The sequence below is a fragment of the Kryptolebias marmoratus genome, linkage group LG2 (genome assembly GCF_001649575.2).
Source record: "Kryptolebias marmoratus isolate JLee-2015 linkage group LG2, ASM164957v2, whole genome shotgun sequence".
Taxonomy (NCBI): domain Eukaryota; kingdom Metazoa; phylum Chordata; class Actinopteri; order Cyprinodontiformes; family Rivulidae; genus Kryptolebias; species Kryptolebias marmoratus.
The window spans coordinates 26,528,138-26,546,803 of NC_051431.1; the positions used below are offsets into that span (position 1 = coordinate 26,528,138).

An 18,666-nucleotide genomic window follows, 5' to 3' on the forward strand; every position below is an offset into this window, starting at 1 on the left:
ACATTTACGCGTCCTGTGATTGGATATGGGTACTTACTAGTTTGAGCCACGGCAGTGCTATGCAGATCAACAGAGTCACACCCGGGACTGTTAACGGTTAAAAACTTTTTTAACCCACAATGGCCGAAGGAGAGCAACACGTTGATTTGGTTGCTGATATACTGGCAAGGCTGTTTTCAAGACAAACTTTCCAAGAGAAGCTAGATCTCGTTAGAGGAGGACGGCTGACCCCAAGCTAGCTAACCTGTTCCAGAATGGATATTGTGTTGAAATAAATGTAGCATACCAAATTTGTTTTAATTGCTGATGTGGATTTGTTGATTTTCAAAATGCGCCGGATAATAGCCCATTTTGATTTTCATCCTGGTGTTATAAATGCTGGCATAATGAAAGGTATTTATTGACTAAGTTGGACATCACTGAAGGCCTAAGTGTGAAATGCACCGTCTGCCACTGATACTCGGAGGAGCTCAAAAACCCCCACAAAATTTATAAAAAACAAAAAGGAACGAAAAAAAAGGCTGATATGGCAGCAACAAAAAACCAGATAACAAAACTTATTAAATCTGAGGTTTCAAAGACGCAACAAAAAACCAGACAGCACATGGAAGTGACAATGAGCCAGTGGGGAAGTGAAGAAGATGAACCAGTTTTAAAGGCATATGGTAATTAGAAGTGGTCACAGGTGAGTGATTACTAACTTGGGGCAGGTGAAGATGGGTGTGGCAGAAACAAGTGATAGACTAAGGATAAGTGAATATGACAGAGAACATAGAGAGCAAAAAAACAACTAACATAACTAGACACAGGAACAATCAACAATAACAGAATTGAAGAAACAAACTTACTACAAAATAAACTAAAAAAATTACTCTATCCAAACCCCAATAATGACAATCACGTTTAATTAGCTCCCACTGCCAAAGGGGAAGGAGCGATAATGCTTTTGCCTATGTTTGTGAGCGTGCTATTTGTCTCTATCATTAGCAAAATATCTCATGAATTAATAAAACTTTCAGGACATAATTATTGAAGGTTTTTTTTACCACTCATTAACATTAATAGTCCACCCAGTTCAAGATGGCCACCACAGCTAGTCAAGGTTAAGCAACACAATAATTGTGATAACTCAGTTTTAGTTATTGATCTGAAATTTGATGTGGTAGTAAGAGTCATTCACAACACATAGTCTGGGTGTAACATCTTGTGATATCCTATGTGATCACACATAATGGGCTCGACACATGGGGAGCAACATTGCTCCCTCTCATTTCATTTTCTATGGAACTTGTGCGATGAGGCGACATTCGCCGAGCGACCAGCAAAATTCGTGCATGTGAAATTTCGAGCTCATACATGTAGACGTGCATTTACGTGGGCAGGCGACGCAACAAAATAAAGTAGAAAAGTGTTCCACTTTGTCGCTGTCGCACTGGACTAAAACCAATCAGTGACTGACCAATGAGTGTAGAGTAATCTGCACACTGCACACTGCAGTCTGCAACCACTTTCAACATGGAGGAAAGCATCACTTCAGCTGTGTTTGACTTTCCTATATTATATGACATTTCACGCAGTGATTATCGAGATACACATTAAAAAGCAGCCATATGCGTTGTCTGACACAGACTGCTTTGAAAATGTCAAAATCCTTCCAATTTCATAACCAATCAAATTTCTTGGAGACAAGTCGCAAGAACGCAATTCGCAACACTGCCATCGCTATCACATCCCGTGTGTTGGGTTTCCCCCCAGTGGCGACGAGGGCCATTTGTCGCTGTCATTTGTCACTCTCAGTGTGTCTAGTGCATAACAGTTTTCAAGATTTGACCAAACTTTTGTCAACATGGAAAGATTTTAGTCTTAAACTCTCCCAAGAAGGGCTGCGGGCGATATGAATTCTATTCAAGACAATCTATTCAAGATATTACTTCAAGGAGTGCTGGAAATCTATTTTAGGAGTACACACTGTTGGACAACTACCCCTTTGTGACATGTGTCTCATTGCCCAACACACTTTAAAAGTTCATACTTCTTTTAGAATATTGCTAAAGATCTGTAAAAATCTGGTTTTGCTCAGGTTTGCTAGTAAAAAGCATTTCAGTCTGGGAGTGATCCGTATTCTTTGCCTCTCTAATCAAAATGGCACCTGAACATGATTTCATAATTTAAAGCTTAGCCCTTTACACAATTCAGGAAAGCCTTCTTACCACTAACAAGAGGCTCTGAATAGCATCATTGTGTGCCTGTGAGTAGAATTACAGCTCCTAAATTCAGCATTGCTGTAATCAGGCCCTCTGGTTCTGTGTAATTTAAATACTTATGGCTTGTGTCCAATGGCTCCTGTGCCAAACCCAAGTGTTAGCTGTAATTGACCATACAAGCCTTTTCTCCCCCTTTCTCTGCTAATTTCACAAGTGCTATTTTTAAAATGTCAATTATAAAGCAGATTAATGTATCTTAATGTGAGATTAGATGTATTTTGACGTGAATCACAGCACAATCACACTGGTTTGATTACATTCCATCTCATATTACTGAGGTGGAAGCTTCTCTGTTCCAGTTTTATCGAGCACACTCTGGCTGTTTGTGAATGTTACTCAACCAAACATGTCAGAACAGTTGATATGGATTCTCTCTGATTAGAACATTTAAGATGACTTACATTACCTACATCTGTACACAAATCCTACTAACAGCTCTGAAAAAAATGAAAAAGTTCAATATAATCAATGCGAGGAGGCAGAGTCCAGAGTTCTACTTTCTACTTCTTTTCCTCACTTTTTTATTTTGTGGTTTTGTCACCAGAATATATATATATATATATATATATATATATATTGATTATATTTTTTTTCTATTTAGTTTGTTTTGTTTTTACTTGTATTTTTCTGCTCTGTCCTATTTCTCTGCACTTGGGAAAAACTCCAGACCTGATTGTTATCTGTGTTGTTTCAGCAACAGAATAATAAAACTAAAACATAAAGATAATGTTGGAGGATGATTATGATAAGATGAGAACAGGTGTGTTTTTTTTATTCTTTTAACGCAGGTTTGTATGGAGAAGTTGTGTATGTGAAAACATTTAGAAGCTTGTGCTTGTTTTGGTCAGATAATGTTGTCTAACAGCTTGTTTTGATTTTACATTTTGATCTCACATAAAAAAGGACCTAAAACCACTCTGTAAATGGTCAAATGATTTTGTTGCTCTATGTAATGTCAGATGGGATTAATTTGCATTTAAGGGCTTTAACTCATCTTGAGATTTACCTTCAGTCAAGGCTGTAAAACCCATCTCATTATTGGGCGGGGGGGGCAATAAACAAGAAAATTTCTTAAGAAAAATTTTTATTTTTTTTTTTTTNCCTTCCCTCACGTTTCAAACTCTTAGGGAGCTAAATATGATAGAGATATTTGCCAGCTTGCTTCGACTAAAATGCTGGAATCTGATAAACTGCTGTGTTACACCATGTAAATCAAAATTAGCTATTAACCCTCTGGGGTCTAGGGTGAAACTGAATGTTTTTGGACTATTTTAAATTTCCTTCATATTTCACCCTAAAAGTGGTTTAACCTGCCATGTTTGGAGTCATTTTTTTCAGCACAACCTCCCAAGTGTGCATTTTAAGTAATATAATATAGTCTCTGAGAGGGTGGATCTTTCCCGCTAGAGCGTTTTTAATTGGTCATGTGACTTGGACATGGTGGGGCATCCATGGACTCAGAAGAGTTAAGATAGCCAGCCGCCTTTTACCAAGTAAAAAAAATAGCTTCATAGCTAGTTTATTATGACTTAACCAAAGTAATGAGAAGAAAAAACTAGTCTGATTCTCTTTGCTAATGTGTTTTATCCTACTCCGAAGTAGGAGTCCTACTTCTGATACACAGTTTCCTTCATTGAATTATTGGGGGGACAAATCTACACTTCCCCAAGATTTGGGGGGGGTGCTTAAATCCCCCGGGATTTAAGCCTATGCCTGCAGTTACATCTGATGCACATCCTATTGCAGACCAGTCACTAATGACATTGTTCTGCCATTTTATTATGTTCTATGAAAAAAGGTATGAATAACTAATCTTTTATCTGTTGTAGATACCACTTTGAATGGCCTCAGTTTGGAGAAATTTACTTTAAGTCTGACATGACTGATAAACTAACATTTAGTCTGAATGGAGCTCATACAAAGTGGATCACTGACATCAAAAATTTTTTGTGAAAACATAGCAGCTTCATTTCTGTTCTGTAGTTGAATACGTTTCACTTCCTATCCAGGAAGCTTTCAATTCAAAACTGAAGAGGTCCAAGCTTAAACTGCATCAAACTGGAACTCCAGTTGCTTTGTTCTTAAAAGTCATTTGCCATGTCCTGGATGACTGAGAATTTACACCAGCAGATCACTACCATCATATAACGGCAAAATTTTATAATCGCCAAAATTTCATAGTGAAATTAACGGTGGTTTAAAGGTTAGCCAGTACAGCAAATACATTTGAAAGACTTGAATCCCCTTCATGTGTTTACTCCACTCCATATTTACAGTCACACCATGTCACTGTGATGATGCTGTGGACTGACTGATGATGAAGAACTGAAAACGATGAAGATCTAACAGTCTGACACACACAGAGGGAGATTCATTGATGATCAAACAGCCACCAGGTGTAAATAGCTGTTTTTAATTCATCTGTGTGTGATTGGATGCATGAGTGTGTGTGAATGAGTTTCTCAACATGAACCTTTTGTTCTCGACCATTTGGCAACAAGAAGTGTCTGCATGCATGACAGCATGTTTGGATTTGCGTAACTGCTGTATTTCCATGGACAGACAAGAGAATTCAAAGACATAAAGATGTCCCATTCAGCCTTGAGTCTTTCATGTTGACCTCAGGGAAAAAGAAGTACAGAAAAAAACACATGTTCTATACCATCAAGATGAAAGAGACACAGTTCTTTATGAGCTCTAAACTGTTTAGACATTTATATCCAACCACAGCAAACACTTCTACGGCTTTTCTTCATATCAATCTTCAAGAAAAAAATACTTTTATTTATTTATTCTTATTTATTTTTAATATGGCTACAGTATCTGTATTTGTTTAATTGAGTCATTTAAACATTGGTATTATGTTTAGATACTCTTGAATGAGCGCATCTAATTTTTAAATGTTATGGAATGGTAATTTTGCAGTCAAAGCCATATTTCTTCATGGTGACAATATTGTGTCTTCTATACTATTTTATTCACTTGTCGTTAGTGAATATGTACCATAAGCCTCTAACATCACTGTAATTAAACCTTTACTTAAGAAACCTGATCTGGATTCAGGAGCTCTGGCAAATTATAGACCTATATCCAATTTCCCATTTACCTTGAAAATATTTGAGAAAATAGCTGCAAATTATTTGTATGATCAACTGGACGGAAATAAAATATTTGAGGAGTTTCAGAAATGGTTTAGAGCTCCTCATGACACAGAAACAGCACTGCTGAAAGTTACTAATATTTTCCTATCTTCAGACAGTGGACTTGAGTCCACACTTGTCCTGTTAGATCTCCGTGCTGCATTTGATACAGTTAATCACAATATGTTATTAGAGACTTGAACATGATATTGGGATTACAGGAACAGCTTTAAAATGGTTTAAATAATATTGTTCTGATAGATTCCAGTTTGTTCATGTTTGTTCTTCTTTATACAACAGAATTAGTTATGGAATTCCTTAGGGATCAATGCTTGGACCAGTACTATTTACTTTCTATATGTTTCCATTTGGTAAAGTTGTTAGACAGAATGGGACAAATCTCTACTTTTATGCAGCTAATACTCAATTATATTTATCCATGAAACATGACTAATCTAATCAGTTACTTAGAGGTTGTGGTTAGGAACAAACTTAGCAGATTTTCAATTCATCTGGATGGCAATCATTTGGCCTCCAGTTCTACTGTAAAGAACCTTTGTGTTATTGTTAATCAAGATACATTTTTTAACACCCACTTAAAATAATATTACCTGGACTGCCTTCATTTACCTGCGCATTACTACTGAAATTAGAAACAACTTTTCCCAAAATGGTACAGAAAAACTGATCCATGCATTTATCATGTCTAGGCTGAACTATTTTAATTCTTTATTACCTAGGTGAAGAAAAGAAAAACTCTCCAAAAATGCAGCTTTACATGTGGTTCTTTTGTTTTATTTTGTTTTGTGCTGCTATAGGCTTGGAGTGCAGGGGGACATGGGGACAATATTTCTTCCCATAGAAACTACACCCGGACCATTTATTCTGGGTTTGTCTGTGTCTCTTTCCTGATCTCTCAAACGTCAGTCAGTTGAGTCAGATGGTTGCTCTTTCTGAGCCTGATTCTGCTGGAGGTTTCTCCCTGTTAAAAGGGAGTTGTTCCTTTCCACTGTCACCAATGGGCTTGCTCAGGATGCATATTTGACACAATCCGCTGGTTTCCTTACAAAGACAGCTTTTTACTTATTGGTATTTGTAAAGTACTAAATGTGACCGTATTGTGTGTTTAAACAGAACTGACTGTTTATGGATGTTGTGAATTGGCAGTATATTAATACACTGAAATGATGCTGAAATGAATAGTTTAGTAACTGTGAAACTGATGTCTTCATTGGTAAACAACATCAGAGATGTTTGTTTTAGTTACTTAATATTTGAGAAATTGTTTACTTTTTTGTGCTATATAGAGGGCTATTGTCTTGGAACGAAATAAACAAACCAAAAAACAAAACAAAGCAAACCAAAAAAAAAACAATGACAACAAAAAAAGGAAAGCAAAGTTGGTAAAGAAAATAGATGGATGGAAGGAACACTGTCTTTCATTAAAGTAATGCATCTGTCTCCCAACAAATCCAGGAGCAGAGCCACCTTCACCTGCAGAAATCGTTCTATGCTTAGATTTCAACTGCAAGAAAAGTGGTGTCCCCCCACATCCACCTCCCATTTAACCAAAACCCTTAGATGATCAAAAGGTTTTTTTTTTCTTCAAAATTTCACAGTTTTTAACTTCAACAGTCTTGAAGGGGATGAGGCAGGTCATACAAAAATGATAAGCGTAAGATTGAAAAAGTGTGTGTGTGAGTGTGTATGCCATAGATGAAGCACAACATCTTTGTAGTTGCCTTTTCATTGTTATTTTTCTTTCCTCCTCTACTTCCTAACGCTCACACTGGGCCCACAGATAGGTCAGCTCCATTACCAATCCACCGGCCCACAAATATTTAAAACAAATTGAATTGCAAACCCAATACCCATCACAATTACGGCAGGCACAATAACTAAATTAGCAATTCAACACAATAATTGGAAATGCGGCTTGCCTGGACCCGCAGGCCTCCCTGGAGGACCAGCTGATCTGTGGAGGCACGTCAAGCCCGCTAATTCCACAGCTAATTACTGATGCACTGCGGAATGAAGTTGTTTGTCTCTCAAATACCATTTTCAGTTCACGGCAAGGAACATAGGACCGTGCTGAGATAGACAAAAACAACAAAGAAGTGAGAGACAAGAGTGTGGTTATGGTTCTTTTTTTGTTGTTGTTGCTTGTTGTCTAGTTTATTTGTTGTGTTTGTCTAAGTGTGTAGTTTCACTCAAATTGCTACCTAATGATAAACATCCTTGTGTTCTGGAGTAAAACACTGATGGTAGATTATAAATTAATTAATTCAATTGTTATAAATTTACCAAAATAACTTTGTTTAACAATTGATTTTTGAACAAGATTAAGCTTTGCAGTTGTCTGTTTTGTCTTCTACAAATGCACACTGCAAGTTTTTTATTTTAATTTAAAATCATGACTTAAAAATAATAAAAACACTACTCACACTGTATTGTGACCTGACCACATTCTCCACAACCTATTATAACATGACTGGATTGCAGCAAATTTGAATAACCTCTTTCAGTGTGAAGGCAATCATGATGCTGCTACGCTCTTAGCACTCACCAAATAGGGTTTTCCAGCTATTTTCTGCATCCCAAGGATGTTATATTATTCCTTCACCTTGTTTTATGCACCCTCTTTGGCACGGCTCTTTCAGACCGTATCAGGATGCAGCTATGTGCTATTAAATTAGCATGATGTTACCACCACAGGTTTCATGTCTGCTCTAGGTTGTTTCCATGAGCTGGTCATGGTCACAGTCTGGACATGAGACCAGCATGACCAGTCCTGTTTCAAATTCACAAAGATCAAGCCACATTGCTGTGCATGGGACCCTCATCATAGATATGCTGCCACCACCATGATAAACCACCCCAACTTTACTAGAGAAGTTTTGTGCAAGTTGAAAATCATCACAGAGGTATCACACAATATCACGTGTGATTTTGTGTGATACATCTAGGTGTGTATTCTTAATACTCACCAAGAAAAAAATTACCAAGACCTGTGAAATTTTATTGAAACTCTCAGAAAGTAATCATTGGATGTCCATCTACAACTAATTATTTTTGGAGTCAACCCAATTCGAGATGGTTAACAAAGTCAAGTGATCTCATTAAACACAAAAATAGCTACAACCTAGTCAAATTCAAATATATTTAGCTAAAATCAATAGGTGTTCGTAGCTCAGAGACATCCACAACTCATTATGTGAACATTAACTGACTTAACAAGACCTTGACTCTATCTATCTGTTAGCAAAACATCTTATGAATCAGTGGATGGATTTTAATGACTCTCTCAAAAAGCAATCATTGGCTGTACATCTAACAACTCATTCACTTTTGGAGTCAATCTAAATCAAGATGGTCACCACAGCTAACCAACATTAGCAAACACAATATTGGCTATCACACCGTCAGTTTTATAGATATTGAACTAAACTTTGGTGTGGTAGCAGCTGAGAGATATTGACAATAACTAATACTGCTAATACTTTGCAACAGACCTTCTGAATTCTTGCATACAAATATTTTCAAGGTTTGGCCAAAACAGCTGCAGTATAACAGTCATTTCTCAACATAAGTACTTTTAGTTTAAAACTCTGGCATGAAGGGGGATGAACAATATGCATTTCTTCAAGGAATGTTAGGCCTTTAATTGAGTAAGATCTGATCGCCTCTTTCCAGCTTCTCATCGATGGAGGGGCATTTGCAGTTGTCTGCATTCAGTTCCTCACACTGACAAGTCTGAAACCACGAGTACAGTTTAGAGGTTTGTTTGTTTTTTAGCATGTGAAACCTTTTAGAGCTTTGCCTTCAAATATTTGACATCACTTAATGATTGTAAGACTTGGTGTGCGAAGATCATGAAAAAAATTCATTCAGAATGCCAGAGAAAGTCTTCATGTGGACGTGCACTTTTCCTTACATTGGAAATATGGTGTGTTTAACCCACAGCAAACTGGAGATCCAGCCTTTATCACAGCTATCCAACTTTGCATACTATATACCATCTGTACATTCTACAGAAAAGGAGCTACAATAAACACAGGTCTGTATGTTTACATTAAACTTGCGGCAAATGATGCAAAGCTCTGTGGGTACAACTAGATAATTGCTTTGGATGTAAATGAGGAGTTCAGATATTTCAGAGAAAAACTGGGCTGTAATCTGACAGAGGCATACGGGTGGGGTGGTGAAGGAGGGTTGGGAGGGGGGTCTGTCATTGGGGTTTGTGTTGAGTCGAGGCGGGAATTAGTGGCCAAATTGACCATGTCGCTGCATCAGAATCTCCTTGCCAGTCAGCCTTGAACATAAACGACAGTGTGAGAAAACAAACTCCTTTGAGCTCGCTGCATGATTGGACGGGGGGGAGGGGGGTTGGGCCAGATGATTGAGGCTGCTGCTAATTTGGATCCTGTCCTCGTAGCCCTGTGAACTAATCCTCCCCATCTCTGTTTATCCTCTCAGAATCTCATCGGGGGAAGCAGGCGTATATTAACAGCTGGAGCTATCTGAAGAGCTCCCCTTTTGAGACGTCGCTGAGAGCTTAGCTGGTGACACTTCCAATTGAACATATAGATTTGTTGCACAGTTTGAGGGTGTAAGGGTGGCATGGTATCCTAATCTCATTGCTTTGGGGCTGAAGGGGTTCAGGCCAAAGTTACGGACTTAGAAAAGAGAAACAGAAAAGCAGCATGACCCTAAACTGTCATTGTCAGGTTGGATGTGCTGTCATGAAACTCAGTGAATCATGTGATTCAGGCTCGAGTTGCTGTTAGGCTGGTTCACTTTAGGCTGATGGGCAGAAAAGTTTGAAGAAGACATAAACTTTTTCTTTCTACAACACAAAGTTGTGGTTAGTTACAGATTTTCTTCAGGATAAAATTAGACAAGTACTCAAACCCAGTAACCTTAATCATTGTGTTCATCAGACGACGAGTGATGCAACTGTGCAAACATTTAAATAAAGATGGAAACATGTCCCATTTAAATTCATTTATGTATCATTTTATTTATTTTTTTAATTGCGATATGGCACTCAGTCATGTTTTATTTCCATGTAAAAATGAACTTCTTTCTTAGCAGCAAGACATACTGTGTGTCTGATAACATTACGTTTGTGGGGTTGGAGGTGTGTCCTGATGGAATTGCAACCTGTCTAAGGTGTACCATGCTTCTTGCACAATGGTCACTGGAGATAAGCACCAGATCCCCACAACCTGGAGAGGAAAAGCAGTTAAAGAGGATGGATGGATGGATGGATGGATGGATGGATGGATGGATGGATGGATGGATGGATGGATGGATGGATGGATGGGTGGATGGATTGCTGTTTTTTTCTGTATTTAACAACTAAAAGTGGGACAGTCACTGGGAGAAATTGTTTCTCAAGGAAATTTTTGAAACAACCAAACAAATAAACACAATTAAATTGTGCATTTTTTGTGATATGACTTTATAGGAATTACAAAGTTACAAAGATATGACTTTAAAATAATTATTTTCTTTGAGAGTTTTCTTTCATGTCTGGACATCCCTAAATGTTCTGTGGCAGTCTGCTTTAACCCAACCAAGATGTTTTTATGTGTAAGCCTAACCATCATATTTTAAATATTTTGAAATGTGGTTTGATGAAAGAGTTATGAACATTCAACATCTTACCTGGTGTAGCTTGTTTTTTGAAGAGTCTCACTTTGGAGAAATAAGAGTTTATTTTTGACATGCTAACAGCTACTTCAAATGCAGCTTAGACCAAAATGGATTGTTATCATCTTAAAACAGCTCCGATCCCAAAATTTCTCAGTGGTTCATGCAAACACTGCTTTATAAACCCCACTGTCAATTACTCATGAAATGGTTATTTTCAATGAATTCTGTGTTTATTTGCAAGAGCAAGTAGGAGCAGCAGTTACCTATTTCCTGCAGAAATTTCACAATACTCCTGCTGGATGAACTGTAGGATTGCCAACCATAATTTAAAATATGAGCTTGTCTCATCTGTGAAACTAAAAAGAGGTGTTCCTTATTAGATCAATAAGGAAAACTCTTTGTTCCATTTTTCCTAAGTCAGTGGAAATCTGTGTAAAGATGATAAAAAAAACTGCCACCATTTAAAGAATAGTCTTTCACTTTCCCTCATGTTGTCGGTGACATTTTGCATCAATCCAAAGACAGAATCCATCACTCATTACTCTTGCGTCACAAGTTGTGTGACCCAAGAACCAATGAGAAGTGAGGCCCATTACACTGGAAGGATACATGGAAAAACAGCGTGAAAGTAGAAATATTCAAAATGTGCTCTAATATTTATGTTCAAAATGTTGGTTTTTAGAACTAGCTTGGACAATAAAAACTCCTTAAAAACTCCTTACTACTGCAATTAGTTTATATATATAAATAAACTATATATATATATATATATATATATATATATATATATATATATATATATATCACTAACTGAGGCACTAATTATGTCGGCACAAGAACAATAGAGGCCGGGGTTTATCATACCAGGCAGGACCCAAGACTCACACTGTGTAAAGATGCCCCTGAGACAGTTCAGCACATAATAACATGGTGTAGGATGCAGGCAGGCAAATCATTCATGGAACGCCAGAACCAAGTGGCTGGAATAGTGTTCCTGTACCGAGTATGGACTGGAAGTCCCACAGTCAAAGTGGGAAACTCTACGAAGGGTGTTGGAGAATGGCAGGGCTAAGATACTGTGGGACTTCCAGATACAGACTGACAAACAGGTGATGGCTGACCAACCAAATATTGTGGTGGTCAGCAACACCCATAAGAAAGCAGTGGTGATAGATGTAGCAGTCCCAAGTGACTGTAACATCAGGATAAGGGAGAACAAAAAGCTTGAAAAATACAAAAGGCTGAAAGAGGAAATAGAGAAGTTGTGGAGAGTCAAGGCCTCAGTGGTACCAGTGGTCATCAGAGAACATGGTGCTGTGACCTCCAAATTGGAAAAGTAGCTCCAACAGATCCCAGGAACAACCTCACACATTTCTTTCCAGAAGAGTGCAGTCCTACACATAAGATACTGAGGAGAACCCTCAAGCTCTCAGGCCTCTGGTAGAGGACCCAAGCTTGAAGTGAAAGTGGAACCATCCATGTGGAAAAAATAGGTTGAGGTGGAATTTTTTTTCTATTTTTTATGACTGGGCACGACACAGACAAGTATATACTGAATTTTATAATAAGACCTTGCTAAGGAGCTGCAAAAAGCATCCACATCCTGGTTGATTTTCTTACATCTTGGGTATTCATCCAGTGTGAATAGATCTTAAAAGTAGAAATGAAAAGGAATAAGTATTAAATAACAGTTAAAGAAGGTTGAATAAACTGTTTTTCAAACAAATAAAAAGAAAAATACATGCTGATTGTGAGAATCTCTTATGTTGGCAACCCCAATGCAGTAAAGTTTGCTCAATACCTGTAGTTGTCTGAACAGTTCTAGGATTATGTTTGTCTCAGGTTTGAATGTGTTAGAGATCTCTCTTTGACTTCTCTACTGTACTCTCTGTTTCTGACATGCACACATTGGAGTGAGGGGATCCAATCAGCTCCGGTCCAGCTATGGAGCTGATGGTTGGGGTTTGGGGGTGGGGGTAAAGGATCTTAATTTCAATTTTATGTCACGCCCTCCTTCTCCCTCCTACCACCACTATCCTCAACCCCTCCTAACTTGACAATACTTGAAAAACAATGAGTGACCCAGTTGCAGGATTCCAATTAGTATTAGATATGCAACAGTTGAGATTAGAATGCTCCTCTCCCTGCACTAGAAGCGGATGGGGATTGGGTGGTAGGAAACAGGGGGTGGGGGTTGTTCCTCTGATTACCAACCGAGCCCAAGTGTCGGGCCGTGATAAAACCTAGCTTATGTATATGTGTGTATGTGCATGTACGGATGTTGAAGGAAGTGGGGGGAGATAAGGCATCAGGGGGGACACAGTAAAGCATCATTGCACCACCTCACCTACTCACACACACACAGACATACACACACAGATCTTAGTCTGTCCCGCATGTCCGCCGAGGGAATATTTATTACTAAAATAGCTTGACTCCTCCCTGACGGGAGTGGAGGTTATTTTAATCAGTGGAAAGGGAATAGAAGAAGATAGGGTGCTGCTGCTGCTGTGTGTGTTTTGTGTATGTGTGCTGCAGAACTCGCTGAGTTGACTTGAAGCGAGTAGTGGGCTTTTTTAGCTGGGATAGTTTTAGAAAAATGCGACAGTCTGCGTGACCTTGTTGTATGGCTGGAGTCTGATTCATACAGGAGGAGAAGAAAGTTGGACTGAACAGAACAGGAGCAACTCTGAAGGTCAGCTAGTTGTTAATGGGTTGGAATATTGAACACATAAACTTACTTGCCTACTTGTTTCTATGCAGCAATATTTTTTAAAAAGCAGTGTTTATGACTTATCATTTAACTTGTTTAATGATTTAGAGATGCAACTTTCATTTGATTTGTGTGTGTGTTTTAATAAACATAAGAATACACACATAAACGTTCAGGAACATGTTCTCTTAAAATTCTGGATAACTGTTTAAAAAAACTGCTCTAGTTTAAAGTGGCAATTCAGACATTTTAAAGTGTTTTTTGGTAAAAAAGGCATGACTAATTAAAATCTTACCTTTTTGACCATGTATATAATAGAAAATAACATCCCACTTTCTTCTGTTGTTGAGAATTGAAGCCATGAGGTGCTGTAAAACTGGCCTACTACCTGTGCATTAGGAATGTAGGGTTTCAATCATGTCCACTCAATCATGGTGTTACAAGCGGAAATAACTAATTACAACTAAACATATTAGAAAAAAATGAATATTCAAACACAGCACAAAAAGAACTGTGAAATAACAAGAACATCATAAAATTATCTGAGGCAATATTTTGTTTATTTTACCAGGGACAATGTTCCTTTTGTTCACTGGAATTAGCCTAAAGGGGAGCTGGTCCCATTAAAGCATCAACTTCTGGGTTCCCATAAGGTGTCTAGATTTCTTCTATGGTCAATAGAACAACCTAAGTTTGGAGAAATGCTGTTTACATCTGACAGGACCGACAAGCTAACAGGTAGTCTGAGTGGGGCCAAGATCAAAATTGATTGCTGACATCTTAAAACAACATTCATCTACAAAATCCATTGTGTTCAGTGTTACTAACTCCTCAGTAAGGAAAGTAGTTATTGGCTGTTCTAAAAGTCACTAAAGTTGCTAAATGACAATATTACTTAACTTGCCTAATTGGCCATGTGCATGTAATTGTAATCGTACTGTACAAGGAAGAAAAAAGGTTTTTAGAAAGACAAATGTGAGTAAAAAACATCCTAAATATGTTTAGAATTAGAAATGAACTTTTTTCCTTTTGATTCTTTTACTAACTTTTACTTTTTAATGTCACAATTCCAACCCTCTTCCTTGATCTGGTCTTTGGACCCACAAACCTGACTCAAAGGGACTCTTGAAGTTACTTAATTTTTCTATAGTTTTCTTTTGTTGTTGTTGTTTTTGTCAGTTTATTTATTTATTTGTCTAGTTTTCTTAAGATCGGTAAGGACTTTGACCTTAGGGTCCACTTAGGAGCCTACAACAACAGTCCTTGGCATTTTGGTCAAGGCTCTCTATGGTAGGTTCACTGATTTTTTTTTTAAAGATTTTACATTTACATTCAGCCAGCTGCACCGTAGTACATGCGTGATACATTTGCAGTCTGGGCTATACACATCATGTGTATAGCTTAGACTGTGTAACACATACATATGTAACACATGTATAGCTACAAATAGGACTGGAAACCAGAAATTGAAGCCACAATGACAAGCGCCATCTAGTGGCTGGCTGCAGTACAAGTTGTGTTCCTTCATATAAATGAATGGGACATTTTCCTGACTCAAAATAAAAATACACTTCAGGTAAATATTTTTTTTCAGGTGGGGAATTTGTTAATTCATGCAATTCTTACCTTGCTGCTGTAAGTTCAAATATGCATTTTGTACGTGTTCAGTTTTTTGCAGTCTTCCCTTCAAAAAAAAAAAAAAAAAAGAAAGATTTTGGTTTCTACTCTGAGAAATGCAGAAGGCACAGAAGCTTTGTCAATCTTTAAAAATGTTGACTGTCTGGACCAGTTTGGACATGGAGGGGTGAAAATCTCCTGCTCTGGCTGCAGCTGAGAGGGACGTTGTGCAAAGACTGGTCTGCCAGTGAGCAATTTGGGATGGGGGAGGTGGCCAGGGTAGCACCCACTGCTTGCTGAGAAGAGTGGGAACGATATGTTCTTTCATTTCAGAATTTCCAAATGTCTCCAGTAACACCAGAAAAGTCACTGGATCTGTTGCTATTTGCTGTTCTGAAAAACAGTTGTTAAATATAGTGACAAAGTCAACAAGTTGGCAACAGTGATCGTGTTTTATGCAAATGCTTTTTTATAAACCACTGCACATCCTGAATTTTACATTGGAAATAAATAATGTACAAGGGATGGGATGATGCAGGGAGTTAGTAAGTGGTGTGGTAGATAATTTATAATAACAATAGTAATTTACACTTTTAGTGTTTTCAGTATATTTTATGTAAGAAAATGGTTTCAAAGACATTGACATTTATAAAATGTTTTCCATTTTTCAAATTAGAAATCTAACTATAATTGTGTTCATTTCATAAAATATTTAAGTTGCATTTTTCTTGAGGGCATTACATATCTCAGCTTTATCTCAACATTATCTAATGTTTATTATCTAGATAACATCTTAGATTTCGTGGGTGCTAAAAATCTGTGAACTTCCATTTCACCCAATTTTTTCCACATGGGTGGTTCTGCTTCACTTCAAGCTCAGTTCCTCTACCAGAGGCCTGGGAGCTTGAGGGTTCTTCTCAGTATCTTAGCTGTTCCTAGAACTTCTCTGAGGTTGTTCCTGGTATCTGTTGGAGCCACTCTTCCAGTTTGGAGGTCACAGCACCGAGTGCTCCGATGACCACTGGCACCACTGAGGCCTTGACTCTCCACAACTTGGCATCACTCTCTATGTTTCTCGCTCATTACGGAACTAAGGTTACTCTGAAAAATCTCAGTTGTGTAATGATATGATTAACAAGGTTTGTGTCAGATATTGGGGAACCAGGACATTCTGATGAGAAATAGGTAGCTGGAACAAGACATTCATGAACAAGGGCAGAGAGAATTTAAAAATTGTTGGAATGCTACTATATGAGCAAGCCTAGAGACGGGCTATAAAAAAAGGATGTGGGAACTATGGAAAGATTGATACTCAACAAACAGATTGACTCAGAAACAACTTCAGAAAGTCTGCTAGAAGATGTGAATGCAAAACTGCTCATTATCCTACTAGGACCATCTCGGAGACCAATAAGCTGGCATACACCACATCAACAGAGATCCTTGAAATCCTTCATTATAAGATCAAGCTTACAACTAATAAAGAGCATTGTACTCCATGGATGAGGAGTTTGGAAGTTGAGATCTAGACAACATGGAGAGATCATCCAGCTGTCGGAACAACAGAAAGGTGCGATTAAGAAAGACCCATACAAAAATACCACAACTTGTTCATACCTGATGCTCTAGAGACTGCCAAACAACGCTTTAAAGCTCTGGCCACTATTATTCATTCACTATTCTTCATTTGGCTGTTAGTCACCTCACTGTGAACGTGCTAGCCTCTGATCCTCATAACATCAACTCAGGTGTGCTAGTAAAACAGTGTTGTTGTTGTTTTTCTTTTAGTTGCTCCCTTCTTCAGGGGTCACCATTGCAAGCAAACTTGCATGAAAGATTTGGCTGTTGTTTTACCCTTTCCTGACACAGCCGAGGCTCTGACCAGCAACCTCAAGATTACAAGACTGACCACCGAGCTACCGCAGCCCGTGTTCCTAAAATGATAAGTTTTAGCAGAACTTCTCAAGCTCACTTTGGGGGAGTTGTTACGCCGATACCTCTGTCTGGACTCCAGAGGCATCACTAAGCTGCCACAGAACCAAAAATTCTCAGTGAGAACCTCTCACTCCTGAATTTCCTCCTACAACCAACAAGAGAAGTCAGCTCAGCCTCTCCACCCAACCTGCCTGTTCCACTCTCACAATGCTCATCCAAAAACTATCCACTTGCCTTACTTGAATCCCATAATCCTCCTCTTGTCAGTAGGGGCGCGGGGGGTAGGGGGGTAGGGACAAAGGCAAACCCAGAGCGCAGACTCATCATTAAAAAAAGAACTAATTTATTAAAGTAAAATATAAACTAAACAAAAGGCTGGTGTGGCAGCAAAAAACAGACAATAACACAATCCAAAAGGCAAGGCAAGGCATAGAACGTGGCACATAACAAACGTGAGCAAAAGGAATGACCCAGTGAAGATTGGACAACAGAGACCGGCTTTTAAAGACAGAGGGAGAGATGATAATGGGTTGTAGCTGGGGACATGACAAGATGCAGGTGAGGTGGGCGTGGCCTGAAAATAACTGGGGAGGTGAATAGTGACAAGGATAACAGAAAGCCAATAGACAACTAAACAATATAACAAGAACCGAAAGAAACCCCAAACACAGAACCAAAAAACCCAAAAGACTGATATACATGACACCTCTGAGTCCTGTTAAAATGAAGCACAAAATAAGAAAACTATCTTAACCATTTTCAGAATAAAACAATTAATCTTAAATCATTAGTTATCCTGCTAATGTCAACTCCACTCTCTCCACAGATGCAAACAGTCACAACTCTATTCAACTTCACAATAAAATCATTTATTTTACTTTGACTTACCTGCATTTCTGTTTGAATCTTTTCAGTCTTAGTAAGATGAACCCCGTAAGAATTGAGTATTTAATCTGACATTCAGATGGAATTATTACATTTTTGTGTTAAAATCTATTCAGCTTGTCTGCGTGCACTTTGGGTTCAATACTGCATGAAACTACAACATCAGCTGTTTTAAAGGCTTAGAACAGAAATCTGTAAATTCTTATGAATTAGTGATTTGTTAAGAAAACACAAGAATTAGTGAAGACTGGAAACCTTAAGTGTCACAGCTCCATCTGTTCCTGCCACGCCTCTTGCCACAGCCACTTAACTTTCCATTCATCCACAGTTCAAGCCACGCCCATATTATCATGCCCAAGTAATCACAGTCATCTGTTTCACCTGTTCTGGTCCCCATAAATACCCACAGCTCCCAGTACTCTTCGCCAGATTATTGAAAGCCTCACAGCGAGTA

At 38.2% G+C, this 18,666-nt stretch overlaps 1 long non-coding RNA gene across 1 annotated transcript in view; it reads left to right on the forward strand.

Annotated features, from left to right (window-relative positions):
* The first annotated feature begins 13,429 nt into the window (after nt 1–13,429).
* The window catches only part of LOC108239353, an 18,959-nt gene continuing 13,722 nt past the window's right edge, over nt 13,430–18,666 (forward strand). Inside the window, exon 1 of the long non-coding RNA XR_001808714.3 lies at nt 13,430–13,757. This is a non-coding gene — a long non-coding RNA (uncharacterized LOC108239353). The remainder of the gene's footprint in view (nt 13,758–18,666) is intronic.